This window comes from Solea senegalensis, linkage group LG4 (genome assembly GCF_019176455.1).
Source record: "Solea senegalensis isolate Sse05_10M linkage group LG4, IFAPA_SoseM_1, whole genome shotgun sequence".
NCBI classification, from domain to species: domain Eukaryota; kingdom Metazoa; phylum Chordata; class Actinopteri; order Pleuronectiformes; family Soleidae; genus Solea; species Solea senegalensis.
In genome coordinates this window covers 20,495,063-20,516,834 of record NC_058024.1, presented here as the reverse complement: position 1 = coordinate 20,516,834, position 21,772 = coordinate 20,495,063, and the positions used below count along the sequence as shown (strand labels likewise).

The window sequence follows — 21,772 nt, the reverse complement described above, 5'->3', positions numbered from 1 at the left end:
ACATGTACTCACTAACGCCGAACCCAAAGTATGAAAATATCAGGTGTTTTGACATTAACATAAGGAGAGGATGAATTACAACGCAAGCTCATGTCATTTGAATCATATTGTAGGTCAATCAATACAATAATGTTGTGAGACATTTCATCCACAAGCCACAAATGTCAACATACAGGAAAAGTCAAGGGGATCACCAAAGACTGCATAATTCTTTGTGGGGGAAAAAGGAAGAAAAGAATCAATGTCTGTACAGAATATTATTCCAATAGATTAGAGAAATATAACAGGATGAGTGAAAAATTGATCTACACTAAATCAGAAATGGCATTGCTGGTAAAATTTTGCTTTACGGTGTACTCTTCAGGAAACAATGATGCTATGTTCGGGGAAGCGTCAGACCAAGAATGCCTTATTTTTCCAATGTCTGCCATTACCTTGGTTCTCAAACTGTGGCACGTCCACCACCAGTGGTACACAAGCTTCCTCTGGTGGTACTTGGAGGGAAATCACTGTATATAAAAGGGTGTGAGATCGGAATAGACTGAGGAATTTTGACCGGAGTGCATAAAACATTATTAGCATCACCTTTACCAGTGTGTGAAGTATACATGAGGAAGAGGAGGATGATGAGAGAGTAAAATGATCTTGTTGGGAATAAATCTGCCTCGTATGAACAGTCCGTAGCTGACTTTGCTCGATCTTTTTCCACCACTGTATTTTAACCCTTAGTGCTCGCGCGGCACAGATCTATGTGCTGCCATGGTTATTTGACACTCTATATAGCCTCTGTATACACTGTATGTTTTAATATAGTAATAGCCAAAATATTCTGTATTCTAAGGGTTAAAGCAAAAAAATAAATAAAAATGCAGCTTTGAAAAAAAAAATAAATAAATAGAAAACCGTGCGAGTTGAATGTGTCATTTTCAACCCATTCAGCCAACTACAATTTACATAGATGCCAGTGAAAACTCTGCTTGGGGGAAGGTTTGAGTCCTCACCATTTAGTAATCCCAACCTGCCAAGTTCCCACAATGACGCTTTACATGTGTCAACATGACATTAATGTTTTCTCCCCCTAGGTATGAGATTCCTGTTTGGTCGGACGCTGGAGAAAATTATTAGAGGATGATGGAATAAGCATTGTGGTGGACTTATACATATGTATGATACAGACAATTCAATAACAGCACAATCATGGAAAGAACAATCAGATTACAGAGCTTGGGAGATAGAGGGAGATAGTGAAGAAAATGTTATTAGCAGGGAAGTGAGACGGGGAGAAGAGGGAGTAAGGGGATCTTGTACATTTTCTAGGAATGGGGGAACATTAATCATCTTTAACTTCATTTCAAGGTTCATATGAGCAAAAAGCATCCTTAAGCATCTTCACTGCATGGACGCGAGGCCTGGGTATAACCTACCTGGAAGTACATGCAAGTATGAAATGTAGGGATTGTTGAATGAGGAGATTATGAGAGCAGCTCAGACACAGATAAAAGTGACAGATATGAAATGATGAGATGCACATGCAGGCGGCTAGAAAAGGATTTACAGAGAGAAAGTGAAAGACAGACTGTGCAGTGAGGGTTTCACACTAACTTATTAAGTAGGAAAAGGTCAGATGAGCAAAAGAATTGACTGCTGAAACCTGAAGTATCACATGCCACCACAACTGAGATCTCTTTTCATCATTAAGGAAGCCTTGGATCAATGGAAGCACCTCTGTATCTGCTTTCCCTGCCTTTCACACTCTCTATCTATGAGCGCTGATCCGATCCTCCGTCTACTGTTCTCTCACTCTCATATTTAGCTCTAACTTCCACTCCTCCTTGACAGTGTGAGCGTTTAAAAGAATAGGGCCTCCTCACTCAACAGCCCACGTCTGACTCCATTTCCTGACCCCACCTTCCCAACCTTTCCCTGAGGACTGATGAGGAGATGAGAGCAGCTTGCCTCAGAGCTCTCTTCAGGCTTGTTCCTTTGTTTAATTGGAGTTTTATTGGTGACAATCAATTCATTTCTATCTGTGCTCCAGGCTGCATTGATCTGCTGTCACAGAGAAGAGTCAAATGTACAGTTCCATTGCTACCACACTGCCAAACCACATACTTCAATAGCAGCTGCTGGGATTCTATTTCCACCCATCCATCTTTTATCTGCACCAGTTCCGAAACCCTGAATAAAAGTCATATTTCTTATGGACTGGTGGGTGAAAGGGGGCAATAATAACATGTTAAGATATACTGTATGAAACTTAATAAATTCAATCCTAACCACTGTACAGAACACCACGCCTGATACCGGTCCATGTCTCGGGGGGGGTAGGAATCTCCGACTTATACCGTTTGACGGTCACGGAGCAGGAGCCAATCAAAAATGACATTGGGTGAGAGGCAGCATATAACCTGGACAGGTCATCAGCTCTTAGGTCGTCACACTCCCATTGTCACCTATGCAGACTTTAGAGTCTTCAAATAACCTTACTCCAATCTGCATGTCCTGAGAGTGTGGCAGAAAGCTGGATTAGCCAGAGAAAACCCCTGCAAACACAGGAAGACACATGCAAGAAAGGCCACAGTTGAACTTTATAAAAGTCTATACTTTCTACTACCGCTTCTATACGGGTCTCAGCCTCATATTTCCTCTGGCAGAGTGACAGAAGCTGTGTGTGTTTGTGAGCAGTCACAGGACACAAAATCAGTTTTCAGGGTAAGATGGTGTGAAGTTCGATTCACAGGCACTAACACACTGTAGCGGTAGGTTGCAATGTCAAGTTAACAGGTTTCTGGCAGGTAACAGGTACAGGCAGCAGGCAGACAGGCAGGAATACTCAACTGTAACAAACCACACGGAGAATAATACGACTCAGGTTAACAAACGACTCCATGTCAGATACAATAACGCCACTGATAACAAGAGATTTTTTAACTTTTTAATTAATTCCAGCCGGAGCCAGTGGAGGAATGCAAGGATGAGAAAAATGTGAGATCAGTGATAATTAAGAGCATGACTGCTGTATCTTGTACAGTGTGAAGATGGAAGATGAGTGGAGGGCATTGAACTTATCCAATGAAGAGAAGATGAAGTTGTGTATTAATAGTTCCAGGAGTCTGAGGGAAAAGCATGGGTTTGACTTTGGCCAGGTTTACCATGGAATCATAAAAGACACCAAGATATAGAAGAAAAATCAAGCCGTACCTAACCCCACAGGCTACCCAGCTCCTAGTACAGGCTTTGGTCATCTCCTGCCTTGACTACTGCAACGCCCTGCTAACAGGCCTCGTGACCTGTGCTGTGAAACCGCTACAGATGGTCTTCAATCAGCCTAAATGGGTACATGTCACCCCTCTGTTCATTGAGCTCCACTAGCCACCCTTAGCCGCCTGCATCAAATTCAAATCACTGATGCTAGCCTACAAAAAGCTTCCCACCTACACAAGACAATCCAGACTCTTTTGGTGTGTCCGACCGAGGGGCGTCCCTGTCTACCTTCAAGAAGCTCTTGAAGACCCAGCTCTTCCATGAGCATCTTCTGTCCTAGCACTACTCCCCTCCCCGGCACGATCTCCTTCTGCACTTGGATCCACTCCTGCAGTCTCACCCTCTGTCAGCACACTGTTCCTATCCAGTGGAGTTCTTTCCAAGATCGCGTAAAGGTGGGGTGAGTCGACCAATACGTGGTCGTATTGTCAAGAGAAGTGAATTAGGACCAATGAAGAAGACTTTTATCCCGATTGTGTCGTAAATGGTGGATGGCAATACTGGAAATCATTGTGAGGCAAAGGTGAGGCATGAACAGTTTTTACCAACAGTGAAAAAAGTTTTTTTCTTTCTTCTACAAAAATGGAATTGAAAAAAAACGAGAACTAAAAATGACATTTAATTAAATAAAGCAAAATCAAGCCAGGAGAAAAACAGATAAACCAAAGGGAGGGAGAGAGAGAGAGAGAAAGAGAGAGAGAGAGAGAGAGAGAGAGAGAGAGAAAGAGAGAGAGAGTGTGTGGCTGTAAAAGCGATTTCGCAGTCCACTGGTGTTGCTGGATTATCATGAAAATGAAAGCTACTGAGTCAGGGAGTATCAGAAAGCAAGGAAATGGAGCCAGGACAGATAACACAGTAAAAGAGAGAAGAAGAAAACGAATAAGAGAACGAGTGTAGGGAGAGCAGACATGTCTGTAAGACAATATGAGCCAAAAGTGCAGGAAAAGAAAGGAAAAAGTAAAAAGACAATATATATACGACACACGGTGAGATTATGAGTGTAATAAGACAAAAATGAGAATCACTTCACCCCATAGAGAATAATCAGAGGTTTCTTGAGAAGTAATATCTGCAATATTGTTTCAAAAAAGACCAGCTCAGCTCCCAAATAATTTTACTTAAAGAAGGAATAAAGTCTCATTTCACAGTATCAGGTACAATTGAAGTATTTTTTGCAGGGCAAAGTTTCATTTAAAATATTTTTTTTGCATATGGGAGTGATGTGTAGAATATATAGCAAATAAAAGTATATTGAAATGTTGTTTGGATCCAGCATCTATACTGAGGAAAGAGATAAGAGCTTAAGAAACAGAGAAAGAGGAGGAAAATATGTGAAACCCTGTTCTCTGCCATTTGATGTCTACATAAGAGGATTTACAGTATGAAGGTATTGTGAGCAGACAATATTGCGAGATATTGCAGATGCCACTAAGATTGGACTGACAGGGCAACGCAGAGTCTCTCTGTGGTGGCTTACACTCTGCCTCGGCTACAGTGCGCTGCTCAACAAACAGTGCTGCAATGCTCAGTGAGGAGCTTTTGTATTTGTTTTCACCAGTTTTTCCCCTTCTGTGTTTCATCCGTGGTCCAGAAAGGTTTAGGAAATGTAGTATTTACTGCTGAGCTAGATTATCTTATTTACATACATGTCACCATCAAGTCACAAAAGACACTCAGTGGTGAATTCTCTGTGAGAGCCACAGGGTGTTGAGCAGAAATTCCGATGCAGTGAAGGTACAGAGGCCAACAGAAGTCAGACTGATTTTTCTGCAGCTAAATAGAAAACCACATTATTTTTGCAACTGTTTCAGCTGTAAAATAACATGTGTTATGATTATTATTATTATTATTATTATAAACACTCCAATCCACATAATAAACTGGTGGCATGGTGACATGAAACAACATGCTGTCTCATTTAGAGCAAAGGTAAATTAAAACCAATTTACATATGCATATACTGTAGGCTGCCATCCATACAAAATACATAATCCATCCAATCATATGGGACGATGTTGAATAATAATCCAGCTGCAGAATTATGCAGCAAGTACGAACCTTTCACATGAAACATGTAGGCTACTCCTATACACTATATGTGACTCCTATATGTGAATCCTGCATAGATGAGGTAAAGAGATAAACGTTAATATGAAGACTTCACCAAAAACCTCAAGGCAACTAGGACATTAATCAAACTTTATTTATACAGCAATTTTCATACAAGGCAATGCAGGTTGGAAAAAGCATTGGTGAAGTTAAGAAGTGAGGGAAACAAGAAGTAAGAAGGGAGACGAGGAAGTGAGGGAAAGAAGAGAAGAAAGGAAGTGAGGAAACACAATCATGGAACTCACAAACACCCGTGAGGGAAAACACTGGAGACTAAAATACTAATGGGTGATCTGAACAGGAGGTGAAAGAGAAATAGATAAGGGAATCAGTACTTAAAATAAAAGAGTACAAATAAATAATAGAACTCAGGCAAAAGCCAGATTAAAATGAACATGTAACCATAAAAAAAACACCAGGAATATGAATAATGGAAGCAAAACAGCTGAATTTATACTAATACAGTATCTGTGGCAGCAAAATGGTAATCTCACAAAAATCTCTTTGGCACTGACCATGTTGGGATTATTGAAGAACAATGTCAGCAGTGTGGAAAACTCTTACTATAATGAGATGTGCAGCCGAGTTACCTCACTGAGGTGAAATCAACTCGAAGACCAGTAAATAATCCACAAAGCAGTCGTGTTGTTGAGGCTGTTATTGTACCTTTTCATGCGAAATCTCACATGTCACATGACATAGTTAAGATACAAGATAAGTGTTTGTAAGATTTTTGAGTAATTCTGAAAATATGATGACAAAACCAGCAGTTAAATAAGATGATAGGGGTGTGGTTGTTTAACCCTTAGAAGCATTTTGACTGTGTTTAAATGTACAGAGGGTAAGAATGTCCAATATAGAGTGTCTTATATACTTCAGCACAACCTCAGGCAATCTGCTGACAAAAAAAAATAATTTTCACCAACTTTATAAGGACACCTCAGCAAGAAGTATTCAAAATGGTTAACATCGGATTGAATTTGTGAAATTTGGAGTTCACTTGGCTCATTTTTATGAACAAAAAGAAAAGGAAAAACTGTCTATTTTGTGACTTCGGCACAATTATCGCTACTTTATATCACAACTAGAAATATGATATAAGATGATTCATAACTTTAACTCAACAACACATAAGAAGACAAAAAAACAAATTTTTTAAAGCCTGAATATGTGACCTATAAACACACACATCCCCCGGATGTCCATATAAGGAGTTGTGTATTATTCCATCTGCAAATTACCATGGGTGCACCTGCGGCACCGATCCATGCCGCGTAAGCGTAAGGGTTAAGATCTCAGTGTGAAACTATGAGATCACTCATAGTGTTTGAATGACTCTCCAGGACTTAATGTAGGACAATAAAATGAACACGAGAATGCAAACTTGGTAAAACCTCTTTCTGTGGCATCTGCACAAGGAAAACAGCACAGAGGGTTAATACAAGCCGGCAGAAGCTTTATCTATAAAGCCATTAGCAGCTTTTGCTCCCAGAAGCCTGACTTCACTGGCCATAGATCAACTGTGTGCACTGCTTCTTGTTCCTGCTATCTCACTGATCACATTGGATCAGCATGCTGGAGTGTTTCTGCCCGGCTGGCTGGCTGGGTGGGCAGACTTCCTACGTGTCTACGATGATGCCACAGCAGCAACCTGATCAATCACCCCAAGACAAGTCTCCAGGGACCCGTCTGAGAGGAAGGGAGGGAGCGAAGGTGTGAGGAGGAATCAGTGGTCTGACGGTGTCTCGTTTGCATGCAGGACGGCGGGCAATGCATCAAAAGATGACAAGTCTTGCATTCTTCCTTAAATAAGGGTGGTGAGACTCTTGCTGGCTGTGCCTTAACTCTAATCATTCATCTAAATAACTGTTGCAGAAATGCGGCGCTGGAGGAGGACAGGCTGCCATGGGTGAGGGGGGGAATATGAGAAGTGACGTGGTGCTTCTTGGATTTCTCATTTGTGAACGTGTAAACATATATTTGACTCAGATTGCCAAAGCACAAAAGTGCCTGTCCACATCGCGGCCCCCTCCTCTCTCACTTATTCCTCTCTCTCTCAAATATTTATGTATTGAAAGAGTTTAAAATTCATCGAGGGTAGACTAAGCAAAAAAAAAAAGGTTTGGAGGAAGTTGTGGGTATTCAGGCTCTGGCAGCACGGGCGACTTATTCAGCAGCTAAGTGACAGTGATTGATGCCCTCTGTATTTTGCAACTTATCAAGCGTATATTTACACACACTCCACAAACACATAAACAGCAGAAACATTTGATCTAAACAAGGAATCCAATAAACACAAGGGACTGGCAAAGAAGAAGAAGAAGCAGAAAAAAAATCTGCATAATGAATAAATGTGATGGAGAAGAGGAGGGAGGAGGAAGAGAGGGAGAGATCCCAGCGGTGAAACTGAGCCTGGGAGGGCGGGGCCACGCGGGTCTGTGACGACTTCGACAAGTCACCCAGGCAGGAAAATAGAGCCCAGTTTCCTCAGATTTGTTTCCAGTGCTCATCAGTAGGAGAGCTGGATGACAGATGGACTGGCACTGAGCACAACATGAGTGTGTCACTTACTCACCATAATAAAGACCTGCTCTTTTGCCTCCTGTTTCCAGCCACCGACAGTCCCACTGCACACAACCCATATCAAATGATTCCGATCTGTCTTTGTGTGTCTCGCAATTTGTCTTGTGCGCTTGTGGCAGATATTGAGTTTGGATATTTTCTCTTCACATTTGTTCCCAGGTATAATTTGACAAGAATTAAATTTCCCATATTTCTCTTTAATCCATAACCTTGTCTCTGTGTCCTTGCTGTAAGAAATGTGCTTTCGACACTTTCCTCCCTTTCTTTCATTCCTCGTCGTTGCCCATTGCCTCACAACGCCATCATTCCTACGTTTCCTCTTAATATTTAATAAAAGTGAAACCTTTCCTGCTTTCTACATTCAGGCCAATAATGAGGAACAACATTCAGCTTTGCCCCTGACATATGCTTAATTTTTTTCTTTGTTCATCCCTTTTCCTTAATTCCATTCCTCTTTATTTTACCTTTTCATTTCCCCATCCCTCTAAACTTCTGATATTTACTCCCTCCCATTCTGTTGATCGATCTTTCTTCCTCCAGTTTCGCCTCTTTCCATATTTTCTTACTTTATTTCTTAACAATTTTCTGTCACCCACCCGTTCCTTCCTGTCCCGATCTTCCCATTCTTCATGTTCATCATCCACTCAGCCATCGGTTCATTCACACATCAACATCCAGCTCCTAAAAATCCCCACACCCTTATTTTCATCCACCCACACGCCTCTCTCCATCTCTTCCCTGTCATTCCGCTGTCTGAGCGTCACCTTCCCAAATTCTGTGCCCTCGTTTAGGAGTCACCTGAGCTTTGGAATGTGATGGAATAATTAGACAAAGATGAAGAGATTATGTTTCCCGTGTCCGCTCCTCCCCTGCAAGGCAGGATGCTCGACATGTGTGCAGGACACCAAGCCGAGAGGAGCTGGGAGGAGTGTTTCGTCGACTTCACTGGGGCTGATGAGAGAGATAATTGGAAAGAAAACAGTGGGAGGTGCCAGTGAATAAAACCCCTCGGAGACGGTGGCAGCAGGGCACGGTGACATTCCCCCCGTTCACGTCAAGGTCATGCGCACGCTCAACGGCACACACCTGCTACTGAGGCTGAAGTGACAGGGTCACTACAGCATTATTTACATAAGGAGCACAAGATTATCTCCAGTGTCACTCAAATGAAGGTTCGTATTAAGAAAAAAAAACTAATAAGAGAACATAATGTATAGAGACTTTTCTCATCTCTTGCCTTTTGGATGCCTTTGCCAGCGTATAAATCACACAGCTTCAAGGACGCAGCATTGGGACCCCTAACTGGGATCTTTCACATCCACCATCTGGACACAGAAAACCAGAGTGCTGACCAGCAGCCCTGCTCTCATTCTGTTCCTCTGGAAGAGCCACAAGATGTGGGGTGGGTGTGCACTGTAGATATAACCCTTATCAGCCCAACGACTGCTTAGCATGTGCCAGACTTCATTTAAAATGTTTCTCTGGAGCAAAGTGAAATTGGATGAAGGCAGCATATTTTGAGAGGGAATGAGATAGATACAGAAAGACAGAGAGAGAGAGAGGGAGAGGGAGGGAGAGTGTGAAAGGCCGATACAGACAAACAGACGCAAGAGAAGCTCCCAAATGTCTCTGCTCATCCGGAACTGTTTGAAGCATTCGTTCACACTCTCCCACTTGCCCGCCCTCCTCCTGAGACAGCACCCCTCCATCATTCGACTTAGTTTCACACTCTGAGACCCAATATCAAAGCAGATATGACGCGGCATTGTCTTTCCACAGAAAACACGTGTTATTTGTGTCATGCTACCCAGTGGTGTGAGTGGACCTGTGTCTCTCGGTGTGGCCGCCTGGCTGTTGACTTTCCTCAAGGCCACAAACCTCAAATGAAGACAGGAGGGTTTCTCCTCATCTCCAGTCACTTTGTTCCAGCTCAGGTCATCTCAGTGTCCACAGCCACATGCACACGTCTGGACTGGTTAACCTACACGTTTATCATCCTTGAGTGCAAACACCCAAGGAGAAAAAGTGTCAGTCTGGAAGCTGTGTCACAATATCAGTGTTGTAGGCCAACCCAATATGAGTCTGCAGGAGGACGTGATGCAGATCACTAGTATAACAATTAAAGCAATACTCCACAGTTCCAGCCCAACTTGACTTGGCATGGCTCGACTCTACTTGTGTTTTTTTTGATGACTGAGGAGGTACCATAGTAATGGAAAATGATACCGAAACCAGTGGACGCTGAGCCGTGCCGTGCCGACTCGTGCGGGAAACTCTATAGTGGAAAAGTGCCATCATTTTAAAACTGTGTTGTGATATTTTGACTTTACTGGCTGCCATTATTATTGTGTCAAAACATTTGCTCCTCGCGCACAATGAATGCTGCAATGAGCTGAGCCGTAAAATAAACCCACCCGTTCCGTTCTCTGTTGCTGAGGGACAGAAGAACGCATTTGTCAGCCACATGTGGATGAGCCTTCAAAATGGGACAGACAAGAGTTGCAGCACTGGAGATGCAATCTGCCTTTAAATGCACTCTCCAAAGAAGGCAGCGCCTGAATTGAGGCAATGCTTATCTGTCTGTTCACATGTCAATCAACTGATCTGAACGACCTACCTGTCTGTCTGTCTGTCTGTCTGTCTGTCTGTATGACTGCACTCACCCATCCACCTGACAGAGGGCATGACAGGTGCTTGGTGTTGGTGGTGTTTGTCATGGCCTATACTTCATAGCAAGCGTTGCTAATATAGCTCAACGGATGGCCACATGGTGTCCACTGTTGTTGGCACATTCTGTAAAGACACCGGCAACAAGAGCGGCTGGCAACATGAACACTGGAATATTCCTATAACACTTGAAAAGTTGAACATTTCCTCATCTTCCACCACATGCGGCGCTAACAAAGCAACGCAACAGATCCACGATGGAATTCAGCAACGTGTGACGCTGCCCAATCAAAGTGAATGGGCAGTATTTCATATGCAAAACCTGTGCTGAATATGTGAGTGTGTCGTTCTGATCATGCGATCAAAGATGCTCCGCTTGGAGTTAAACGGAAGGTTTCTCTTTCTGGAATATTGCTGATTATCGCTCATTGATAAAGATAAGTGTGGGTATGAACAGGTAAATAACTGTTTGTCCACATCATAGTTGTCTGAAACCATAATTATATTTAAATGGCCAACGTGGTGATTAAAACTACATTTGTATCACTGACCTGCTCTTATTTACACGGCTTCAGGTGATTTAACAGCGACAAAAGCCTCTGAACAGAGCACGGCTTGTGACTAATGGTCCAGCTGGTTCTGAGGTTCAATTATTGTGAGGGGCAGATCTCTGTCCCTGTGTCCCTGGGCCAGATACTTTACTGGAATAGCTTCACTAAACACACACAGACACACACACACACTTGGTTTATATCTTAGTGAGGACACATCATTGACACAATGCATTCCCTAGGCCCTTATCCTAACTTTAACCATCACAACTAAGTGCCTAACCCTTACACGAACCCTAACCTAAACAAAATGTTAATCCCAAAACCAGGTTTTAATGCTGAAAAAAAGCCCTTTGGCAAAGGTTTGTATGTGACAAGTACACACACATCAACATTTCTCACCCTTGTTTTTTCCCCCTTTAAAGTCCAGAAGAAACACATTGGAAGATTGGATATTGGCACTATCTAAATGAATGTTTTAATGCCACTGGGAGAAACTGTCTGGGTTTTTAACAGTGAACAGCTGATGGAAAGCCTATTCACAAAGAGAGAGAGAGAGAGAGAGAAAACAGGGGGGAAATTACTGAATTTAATTGTAGTTCTTTCTAACAAACACTCAGAGGGTGAGCATTTTAACCATTTCCAAGTGAATGTATACTTTTACTCAGCCGGCAGCTGGTCTTTTGTGAATGTGACTCCATAAGCATGTCAAGATAAAAAAAACAAAACTGCTGCAATGGCAAAACTGCTTATTTCAACAGAAAGAACCTAGTCTTGGTGTTCTGGTAACAATGACAAAGTGAACTCACACACACACACACACACACACACACACACACACACACACACACTAAATACCACAAGATGGCTGTAAAGATCTGGCAGGTTTCCAGAGCAGATGGGTGAGGTGGGTGAGTTGGCCTGGTGGGCAGGGGGTGCAGGAAAGCGTCAATCTGTCATTTCTAACAAGCCAGGAGACTTAAAGCCAGGGCAGGTCACAGACACAGGAGACACACACACACACACACAGCACATGCTCTTATATGTGTCACATTCCAACTGTGGCATTCTTGTTAATTAGAACATAAATTAATGAACCAAGCGTGTGAGACAGGCTGCTTCTTCCTCACTCCAGTCAACAGTAAGCCTTGCTCCCAAACACAGCTGCCTCTGCACTGCCTACATCGTTCTCCTCCTCAGGACAGGTGAGAGAAACACTTTTAGAGTGCTCTGCATACACAATCTTTAGGAATATGTCAGTGAGCATAGTGCAATTTCCATACTTTTTTTGTTTTTTTAATATCACACAATAGCTGAGCCTGGGATGTAGGTGGAAGCTTTACTGCGGTGACACCTCTGCTGCATAAAATACAGATAGATAATAATTCAGCATCCATAATTACCGCATGTCATCTTGATTTACCTCACATTTGCAAAATCATACTAACTTAACTGATATTTTAAGTTATATTTAAAGATATTTTAGCCGAGATTAGATGCAACTACAACTCTGTGCAGGATGAGTGCAGTGTCGTGTCAAGTCCAGTTTCTGTTGTGTTTCGTCTAATCAGCACGTTGGACAAAACAGAAAGTAAAACCCACAAGCCGCCGCTCCATGAAATCTATTTTACTTTTAGGCTGAACAGGTTTTAAGCTGTCAAACACATTGTTTCTAGGCAAACATGTCCCTTCTACAGGATAATAGCTTTGATGAATATGATGAGAGAAGAGACTGCAACATCATAGACATGTTTTTGTGTAACGCTTTCTTTCTTTCTACAAAAGCAGTGCCTTGATTCACTGGAGACGAAAAAAAGCCTTCAGCTTCACTACCTCTAATTGTTGTAGGCGTCGACTTTTGACCGCAGACAAGCCAAATATGTTCCCACTGTTTGTGTGTACGTGTTCAGTTGAGCTTTGTTGCCATAGTTATGGAAATGGTAAAAACACAGTTAACTGTCAGACGCGTCTGTAAATTTTGAAGACAGGTTTATAACGAGTTATTAGTGAAGAGAGCCATGTTGTTAAATTACAACGTCCTGCATCCTTTGTGTTTCTTACATGTTTTCCTGGTAAGAAAACCTGCGCCTGTCCACACCAACATGAACAACCAGCGGGTAATTGGGTGTATAATTTGCCGAGCAAGTGCTCTGCTGCTGAGTAGGTTTTTATCTTTCTTTTTTTTTATTTATTTTTTTTTTAATTCTTTCAGAAACAGCGGTGATAGATTCTGGTGCAAAGTCAAAGAAAACAACAACAGTAAACTCAGTCTGCCGCGGCTCCTCTGTGGTGCGGGACACCTTGCCCATGATGCATCAGTGGAGGACTGACCTTGAGCGCTCGGCATTAAGGTCAGGAAGCATCATTAGTCCTGCTTCCCCACTGCAAGGCTAAGAATAGGAGCATGAACACAATCACTTACTCATCATCTCCATCTCTCTCTCTCTCTCTCTCTCTGTGTTTTTGCTTTCTTCTTATTCCAGTTCTTTTTATTTTCATTTAAGAGAGAATGAAACAAATATCCCACTGTTGTACATGTGAGACTGAATGAGCAGCAGAGCAGCTTTGAAATAAATACAACCATTATTCATCATGAACGGTACTAATTGGCTTTCTTTTTTAAAAAGATCCGCGGTCTGAAAGTGCGTAAAAATACAACTCACCATCCCGCTGAAGTAGGAGGAGCCCTGGGCTTGATTTTTACGAGGCTTCATAGCCTCATTGGCTTGGTGCGTGAGAATCACCTGTCGCTATAAACCCCTATTTTAGGAATAGGAATCCTGATATTGTCTATTAAACGCGGCTTTCTTTTTCTTGGAAGTCGAAGTCTCCTCCTCCTTCTGCTAGCTTGTAAGCTACATTTTTGACTTTCTATATCATGTGACCGTGACGAGCGTTTTCTCTGATAATCAATAAAATATAGTTTTTATTTAGTCCGACCCACGGAGCAGTGGTTGGGGACCTCTGTTTTGGATGATATGACATACAGGTGTAATACAAGTCATCTGCTGTTACACTTTGCAGGAAAAAGTAGGTACAATTGCTTTCATTTATTCAAATAAGAAAAGCGAACCTGCTCATTTATGCTGCAAAATAACACCTCATACAAAAGGGGGAAAAAACCCACACGTTTTTTTGTTACCACATACAAATCACCTGCCAGTAAAAGCCCACACCCTGCATCTCTGTATCGTTGCCTTCAGTCCCTGCTGAGGCTCTGGCTTACAATCAATACCTTTCACAGCTAAGCCAATCTGCAATAATAAAGGCATTACGGACGGGGAAAATGAACACTAAATCTTATTAAATATCGGGAATTGGTCTCTTCCGTTATGTTTTTTTTTTCTCCCCCTGTCTCTTGTTGCCTAGGTGAGCCGGAAGCAGCTGTGCTGGAATGACTGTGGCGGCCCAACTTGATTCCTAAATGCTGTGGGATGATCAACAGGCTCAGGATGAGTGCCGGCACTGTAGGCTGTTGGTATAGTTTGGAGCTTAGCATTCTGCTCACCTCTCCTCTCAGCCATGTATATTTCACAGGATTGTCTTTTATATCCAGTCTGCGGCTCAGTGGAGCAGTCATCTTTATTTCATTCTGTGGCATTTCTTTAATTTGAGCTGAAACCACACCCCCCTCCTCCTCCTCCTCCTCCTCCTGCTCCACTCATTCCACTCTTCCCGACAAACCCCCTCTGCTGACTGAATCAGTAATGACATTATGCATCTCGCACACTCTTAGCAAAACAAATAGTGGTTCCCAATCTGGGGGGCAAGCCCAACCACAGGGGCACGGCGAGGGCAGTGATGCATGCAAATGAGGCGCCATCCTGTGCTGCTTACAAATAACGGATGTGGATGTGAAGGACGTGGCAGGTAGGTTTTTGTGATTTATTTTCCAGTCTGCTTCTCCTGAGAATTCAAATCATAATTTCTCTGTCATGTAACCGCAAAAAAAATAGGTTCATACAGTAAAATAAGAAACTGACGCTGACAATGTTTATCCCTCTCTTGATTTGCCACGAGAGAATGTACTGTAAATCACACGTCTATGCAGAAATGCTGTCTTTATCACAAAGCGCGAGGAGAGAAACCAGAAACTGTTGTTCTTTCTGAATCTTCTGCTGAGGTGGGAGAACATGGCAGAAGAACATTCATCTCAGCAGCACCGCATCAGTTTTGCCTTTGTTGCAGAGCGGTAAGACGGCAGCACATTGACTTCACCCTTTAACACCTAAAATGTCCGTCTGGCCTTTTTTTTTGCTTATTGAAACCAGAAAATGTCCTTTGATTAAGTGCTTTTTCCAGAACACTTTCAAAAGCTGGCCATTATTTACAATTTACTGCAATTAAAGGAGCATATTAACAGTTTAAAGTCAAGCAAAACAAAAAATGGAATTTGATTTTAAGAGTTTTATTTAGAAAAAACACTGTAGTTGAACATGAATAAGAGATTTTGTATTTTTATTTTGAAATTTGAACAGTCATAAATAGAATTTTTCGAGTATTTGTCTCAAAATTTGATTTGGCTTTGAAGTGCAAGTTCTTAGTTTCCACGCACAAACCGTCGCGTGATTACAGTAACGCAAAGAACGCTTTCCCAAACGTGTCGGCGGCGATACACTTGGTGTTAAAGGGTTAAAGGGATATAACAGGCCAACTTGGTGTTTACCAACCGCATATGAAGAACATTGAGAATATGAAGCAAGGCCAGATCTTCACACACTAAGTCTGATGATCACCAGACACTTTTTTTTATCAACTGGCTAATGCCAGCAATGAAGCATGTTGTTGTGTCTGAGAAGCAAGAACAAGAAGACAGAAGTGAGGGGGAAAATTAGTGGCACTAAAAACCAGAGAGATCCAAGAAGAAAATCTGCTTCAGGGCACATGTGACCTCAGACAATCACCTTTCAGCACAACAGTGACCCAAAGCAAACCGTCAAAACAACAACCACAATGTCTTCAGGACAGGTCTGTGCATGCCCCGACATTAATCCACAGAAGACCTAACCCCTAGGTAGTGGTCTAATAAATGATAAACATAAATGTAGCAGATCAGACTTTTAAAGCGGCTTAAAATTAAACGAAATGAAGCTTGACAAGAGACAATAAGATATTAGAAACATATTATGATGCCCCATTATACCCAAATATAGGACTCGGACACATTTTTCTATCTTCCAGAGTCACCGTGTCATCTCCGCAGTGTTGACAGAATTCAAATCACCTATTTCTGTTTCAGATTGACTTGGCCGCGTCTCAAGGGAACAATTTAGCCACAAACACAACCATCTTCACGCAGCCCTGCTTGTTCTGCCAATACATCCTATAGAGCCAATACAGCTCACTGTTTATTTTAGGAACTTCATGCTGCTCTCAGACCCTCTGGACTATTGCAATTAGCTGCTAATTAAAAAATAAAATAAAGTAACTGTAACTGTATATATGATGATGCCCATATTAATATAAATTCACAGCATGTCAATTTGCTATAAAAGTGTAGCCAAAACTAAAATAATAGTCTGATCATCCTAAAAGTCTGCCTTTGGAGAAGTCTACATTATAAAATACAGCGACACATGTGCTAGCCATACTGCATTCTTTAGATCTTTAAAATAATGACACATCCAAATATCATAGAAGTATGCAGGTGGCTTTATAAATACTTAAAGTAGTAATAAAGCAGTATAAGTTATAAGTTTTGATAAGGAAGCATATCTTATATCTGGTCATCTGCATTTTTAGAACAAAAAATTGGAACATTTTCTGTTATGTTATGTTCCAATACTACATAAAAAGTCAATTTCTTTCTTGATAAACTGATTTTTTTTCCTTATTTATCCTTAGTGAATTTGTCTTAAAAACGTGCTGAGAAAGACAAAAATAAAAAAACAAAGGCCTTGTTCCCCAGTCAATAAAACAAACCGAAACAATCAATCAAACTGAGTGAAATAAATTGAACACTGAATTTAAGTTAACGTCACTCATTAACATCCACAGTTTAAACAATTTCTCTCTCATGTCTTTTTTTTCTCCTTTTGTCACACGGTAGTGCTGCGGCTTTGATTTGATTATTGGATTTAACAGCAACTACTTTATATACAAAGCCAGCATTTATGCAGGTTATTGCTCATAACATACCACATTTAGTACAATTAACCGCACTGTCCCTCAAAAGTCAGTCAGTGTAGTACAGTGTTATGGTATCTTCACGTCAGATTTTTTAAAAGAACATTACGGATGGTCGACGTCAGTGATTTCTCTTTATTCAGCTGCTTCCACGCTCGCTGCCAATCTCGTGTCATCAAATCCATTTTTTCGGCCGCATATAGGGTTATGGGATTGCATCTTTTAAACATTGCATTGCACACACGCCACACACTGTAGATGTTATTCAATTAGTTGTCTGTCAAATAACTGTCCGGCCTTCCGTGATGCACAAAAACTTGGGAGGGAATTTAATCTACAAACTACAGCGTTAACACAAATCCACTATTGCTTATACATATGAAAAAAAAAAAACATCTGCGTCTTAAAGGATTGACATCCCTTTATCTGACATTCCCTCTAATCTGTAAAACAACTATGAAATGATTTGATCCGGAATGTAATCTCCACAAACACTGGAAACGTCGACGGGAAGGAGACACTGTGGGTTTGCAATAAAAACGAAACACAATCTAATCTCTGCCACATTAGACATTTTTGGAGGGTGGTATCTCAGATAAAGACCATTTGTTATCACAGATAAAGGTTAATTCTCACCAACATATCAATCATAAGCAGCGTTATCCTGTGGGAACAATGTGTGTCGACTGTTTAAAAGCACAAATTGAATTCCAAAGCCCTTTGCAATTGAGAGTGTGTCCTGTAAACCATAATAACTGGAGTGGATCTCATCTAAAATAAAAAAGAATAATAACAAAAGGAAATGTGGGGGGAGGAATGTCAATTACAGAATTGATATGGGTGTCATGGGGTCCTGGATTAAACATCTGAGGAAATTACAATAAACTTTTATCAGCGACAGTCATTTGTAAATCTCATTTTAATCTCAATTTAGTGGATGTGGCAATCTCCAAATAATGCACACCCCGTTAATCCAAATGGCTTCGCCTGATGAGATTTTGTGAGATGTGATAAACCTTGAGCACACAATAACGTGGGACAATTTGTGGTCTTGTCATTTTTTATTTTTTATTTTTTTGATATTACACTAAGGTTAAGTCCTCAAGTTGATCACAAGAATGATGTTCGGCTGCAGCATAAATTCAGAGTATGTGTCATTTCTCAAAGTGAGGGTTTACTCATTCAAGGTCTGCGCAGGTTTTTTTTTTTTTTTAATAACAGACTACAGCACAGTTAAGTAGAAACAGTAATATGTTATTTTTTTTAAAAGTCTCGGCAGTTGCATTTTACAAGGCAACAGAGTAATCAATCATTCATGGATATCTTTTAATCTCTTTCTATCCGTCTGTCCTTGTGTGTGTGTGTGTTTGATTTATGTGGTGACTCAGCAGGCCAACACGATGGACTTGATGGACTCTCAATACTCGGCTGTCTGATGCAGCAAGACATGAGCTCACACCGACCTCCTTATCTTGACAACGAGAAAACACCCCACCACGGAGTGATGGGGAGAAGCATAAAGGAAATGAAAACCTGGAAAACAACAAGAGCGAAGGAGGAGGAGGAGGAGGAGGAGGAGGAGAAGGAGGGTGTGACACGGTGAGCGACAGCACGGAGAACTTTGACAGGGAAAGACGTGTCTCCGCGCTCCAAGGACGATCAGAGTTTGAAAAACAAGCGCTCCGTTTCCACTAGCGCGACTCAACTCACCTCGGCATGATACAGTTGTTTTGCTTTTCCATTAGAGACGGTACCTGGTGCGTTTTTTTAGTACCTGCTCAGGTGAGGTTCCAAGCGAGCTGAGCCGTTACTATGCGTGACATCAGCAGATGATGTCACAGGAAGAGGCAGAAGAAAAATCAAACCCGAACAATACCGAACTGTAGATCAGTTAAAAAGACTTAGAAAACGTGTGTTAATCTCCAACATTTAGCAAAGGAAATGTGTAAAATCTCAATGTTTAACAGAGGAGTCTGGTTTATTTAGTGACTGTGACTGTGTGAGTGTGTAATGCTTTACCAAAGTTCCTTGTATGGTTTCTAGAACTGGTTGTTTGTAAGAATGTAGTATCCAGTCATGTTCTTGAAGGGCAGCTTCTCAGTGAACATGTAAATAAACCACTCAGTATAGCTGTAAACAGACAAAAGAACAGCGGTCCATCTCTTATGTTTTAAAAGAGATGATACAGTACGTTTGACTGCGGAGAAATCACTTTTCTGTCTGCACAGACAAAGAAACAGCTGCAGTCTCACGAGTCATTATTTTCTGAAAGAAATAAAGCACACAAGTGTAAGATTCAACTGAAGGGTTCGTCATTATAAAGGGAAAGCGGTTCGGTCATGTGGATCACAGAGCTGGCAAATGATCAGTGAAAGAAGCTGCGGTTAGTTGAACGTCATGCACTCGTGTAAAATAATTCACTCGAGCAGATATGGGGAATAATCTGCATTACATTGTTCAAACTGCTGAAAAAACTGAACACAGGCGTCTGCAGTGACATGCCCATCCACTCTCCGGTGGAACATATGTGTCTGATTCTCTGTCTGTCACCTCCTGCCCCTCATTCTCTGCCGGCCTGTTTCTAAAAGGTTCCACACTGTGTCATAGTCACCGACCGGTCGTGTTGCTACATGCACTTTGTGGGCCTGGTCCATGAGTTTGCCAAAGAGGAGAGTGACATCTGCTGAGCAAAGTGAACCAAGGCTTTAGGAAACTGGTTCCATCTGCCAACCTCGTCTCAAAGTCACATTACTGAGTTACAGAGGTCTACAGATGTGTGTCCCTACGTAATTGTGTTTGAAATACTTTTGACATCTTGAAGAATTGAGATTTTGAGGCAAACGTCTGTCTTTGCTACTATGTTTCGATAGCTGTAAGTGCTCAGGTTAGCCCTCTTATGACCATCATGATGTTACATTTACATTTAAGCATTGAGCATACACTTTTATACATCTTCTACCTCCACATGAGGGTCACAGGGGTGAGGGTGCTGTGCCAAGGCGGGGTCACACCCTGGGCAGATCGCCAGTCCATAGTTTTTGAATTTTCTAGATATCACAGACGGTCTAGGTGTTACGGTAATGAGAAGTATGCATGCCAAATCCTGTCGGCATGGTTACAGAAGGGTTAACTGCCAAATTAAAAGACAGGTACGCTTGGGGTTCCATTCCATTTAGAGGCAGACCAGTTAATCAGTTGGTCAGGCTGATTATTGCATTTATTTATTTTTTGATTTTTGCAGAATTTGAATAATCATTGGCTGACTATTTGTGAATTATCCACTTATGACACATTGTTGTCAGACACTTGATAAAAGCTGCTAACTCACTATTCTTCTAACCAATAGTTTATTTGACTTTTTTTCTTTTATTTAGTAACATTTTATCTTTTTTTTTTCAACTTTTTTGTGTACGTGTGTGTCTGAGTAAAAGCATCTGTTGTGGTCTTCTGCTGCTAAAGGTTCAAGGTTTGACACGTTGTGCATTCAAAATACTTGTGCATATCTGGGTTGTAACGAGCAGTTGTTTTGTGTTGCTGTTGCCTTTTCTATCATCTCACAGCAGCAGACCATTCTTTCTCCTCTGACCTTTGGCATCAACAAGACATTTTCATGCAGAGAACGGCTGCTCAATGGATATTTTCTTCTTTTTTTGTTTTCTTCTTTTCCTAGAGATGCTTATACGTAAAAATCCAAGTAGATCAGCAGTTTCTGAAATATTCAGAGATCTGGCACCAACAACCACGACACATTCTAGATCAGTTCAGTCACTCTTCTTCGTCTTCTCCACTCGGATATTGTGAAATAAACAAGCCTAAGTGCACTAAGTCCACAAATGTAAGTAAATACCTATAGTTTGACATAATAGAAAATAACAATAATATGTAAGCTATGTAAAAAGAGAACCTTTGCAGCCTTCAGTTAGCATTAAATCTAAAAAAAAGATGTTTAGTTTGTCTGGGCTACTGTAAAAATGTGGTATCATTTATTTAAATGGAAGTAATTTCACTGCAATGTCACACACTGTGCCTTTAATAATGAAGCATAACATGATGTTAAAGCAATGTAGTAAATTAATGTTGTACATGACAATGCTAAACACTTATATATATATATATATATATATATATATATATATATACTTTTGAGTTTTATGTTAGAAACAAGAACTTCAGTGGAAATAAACCTGTTACTCCCCAGTTACCAACAGCACACAGGAAACAACGTGTCAGTGGACAGAGTGAGGGGAAATCTCTGGACAAATGAATCACACACGAGTGAGATTAGCGTCCTCAAACACACCAGCACTCGTCCAATTGTCCTACATCGCCGCTCATTTTGTTATTTATCATGATCATTTGATTCAGTTTAATTTATTTTGACACTCACTCTGAGCCCTACGATGTCATTGTTGTGATCAGCCACAGTAATTCCATATGCCGCACATATGAACAGTTAACATGTGGAGAAAGTG

General features: G+C 41.3%; 1 protein-coding gene and 1 long non-coding RNA gene across 3 annotated transcripts in view; one reads left to right on the top strand and one right to left on the bottom strand.

Annotated features, from left to right (window-relative positions):
• LOC122767590 (neurexophilin-4) overlaps positions 1–21,772 on the bottom strand; it is a 106,710-nt gene that overhangs the window by 3,671 nt on the left and 81,267 nt on the right. The window lies entirely within an intron of this gene.
• Positions 12,177–13,473, top strand: LOC122767591. Its single transcript, XR_006360225.1, has 3 exons — positions 12,177–12,379; positions 13,252–13,291; positions 13,387–13,473. It is a non-coding gene; the product is annotated as an uncharacterized LOC122767591 (long non-coding RNA).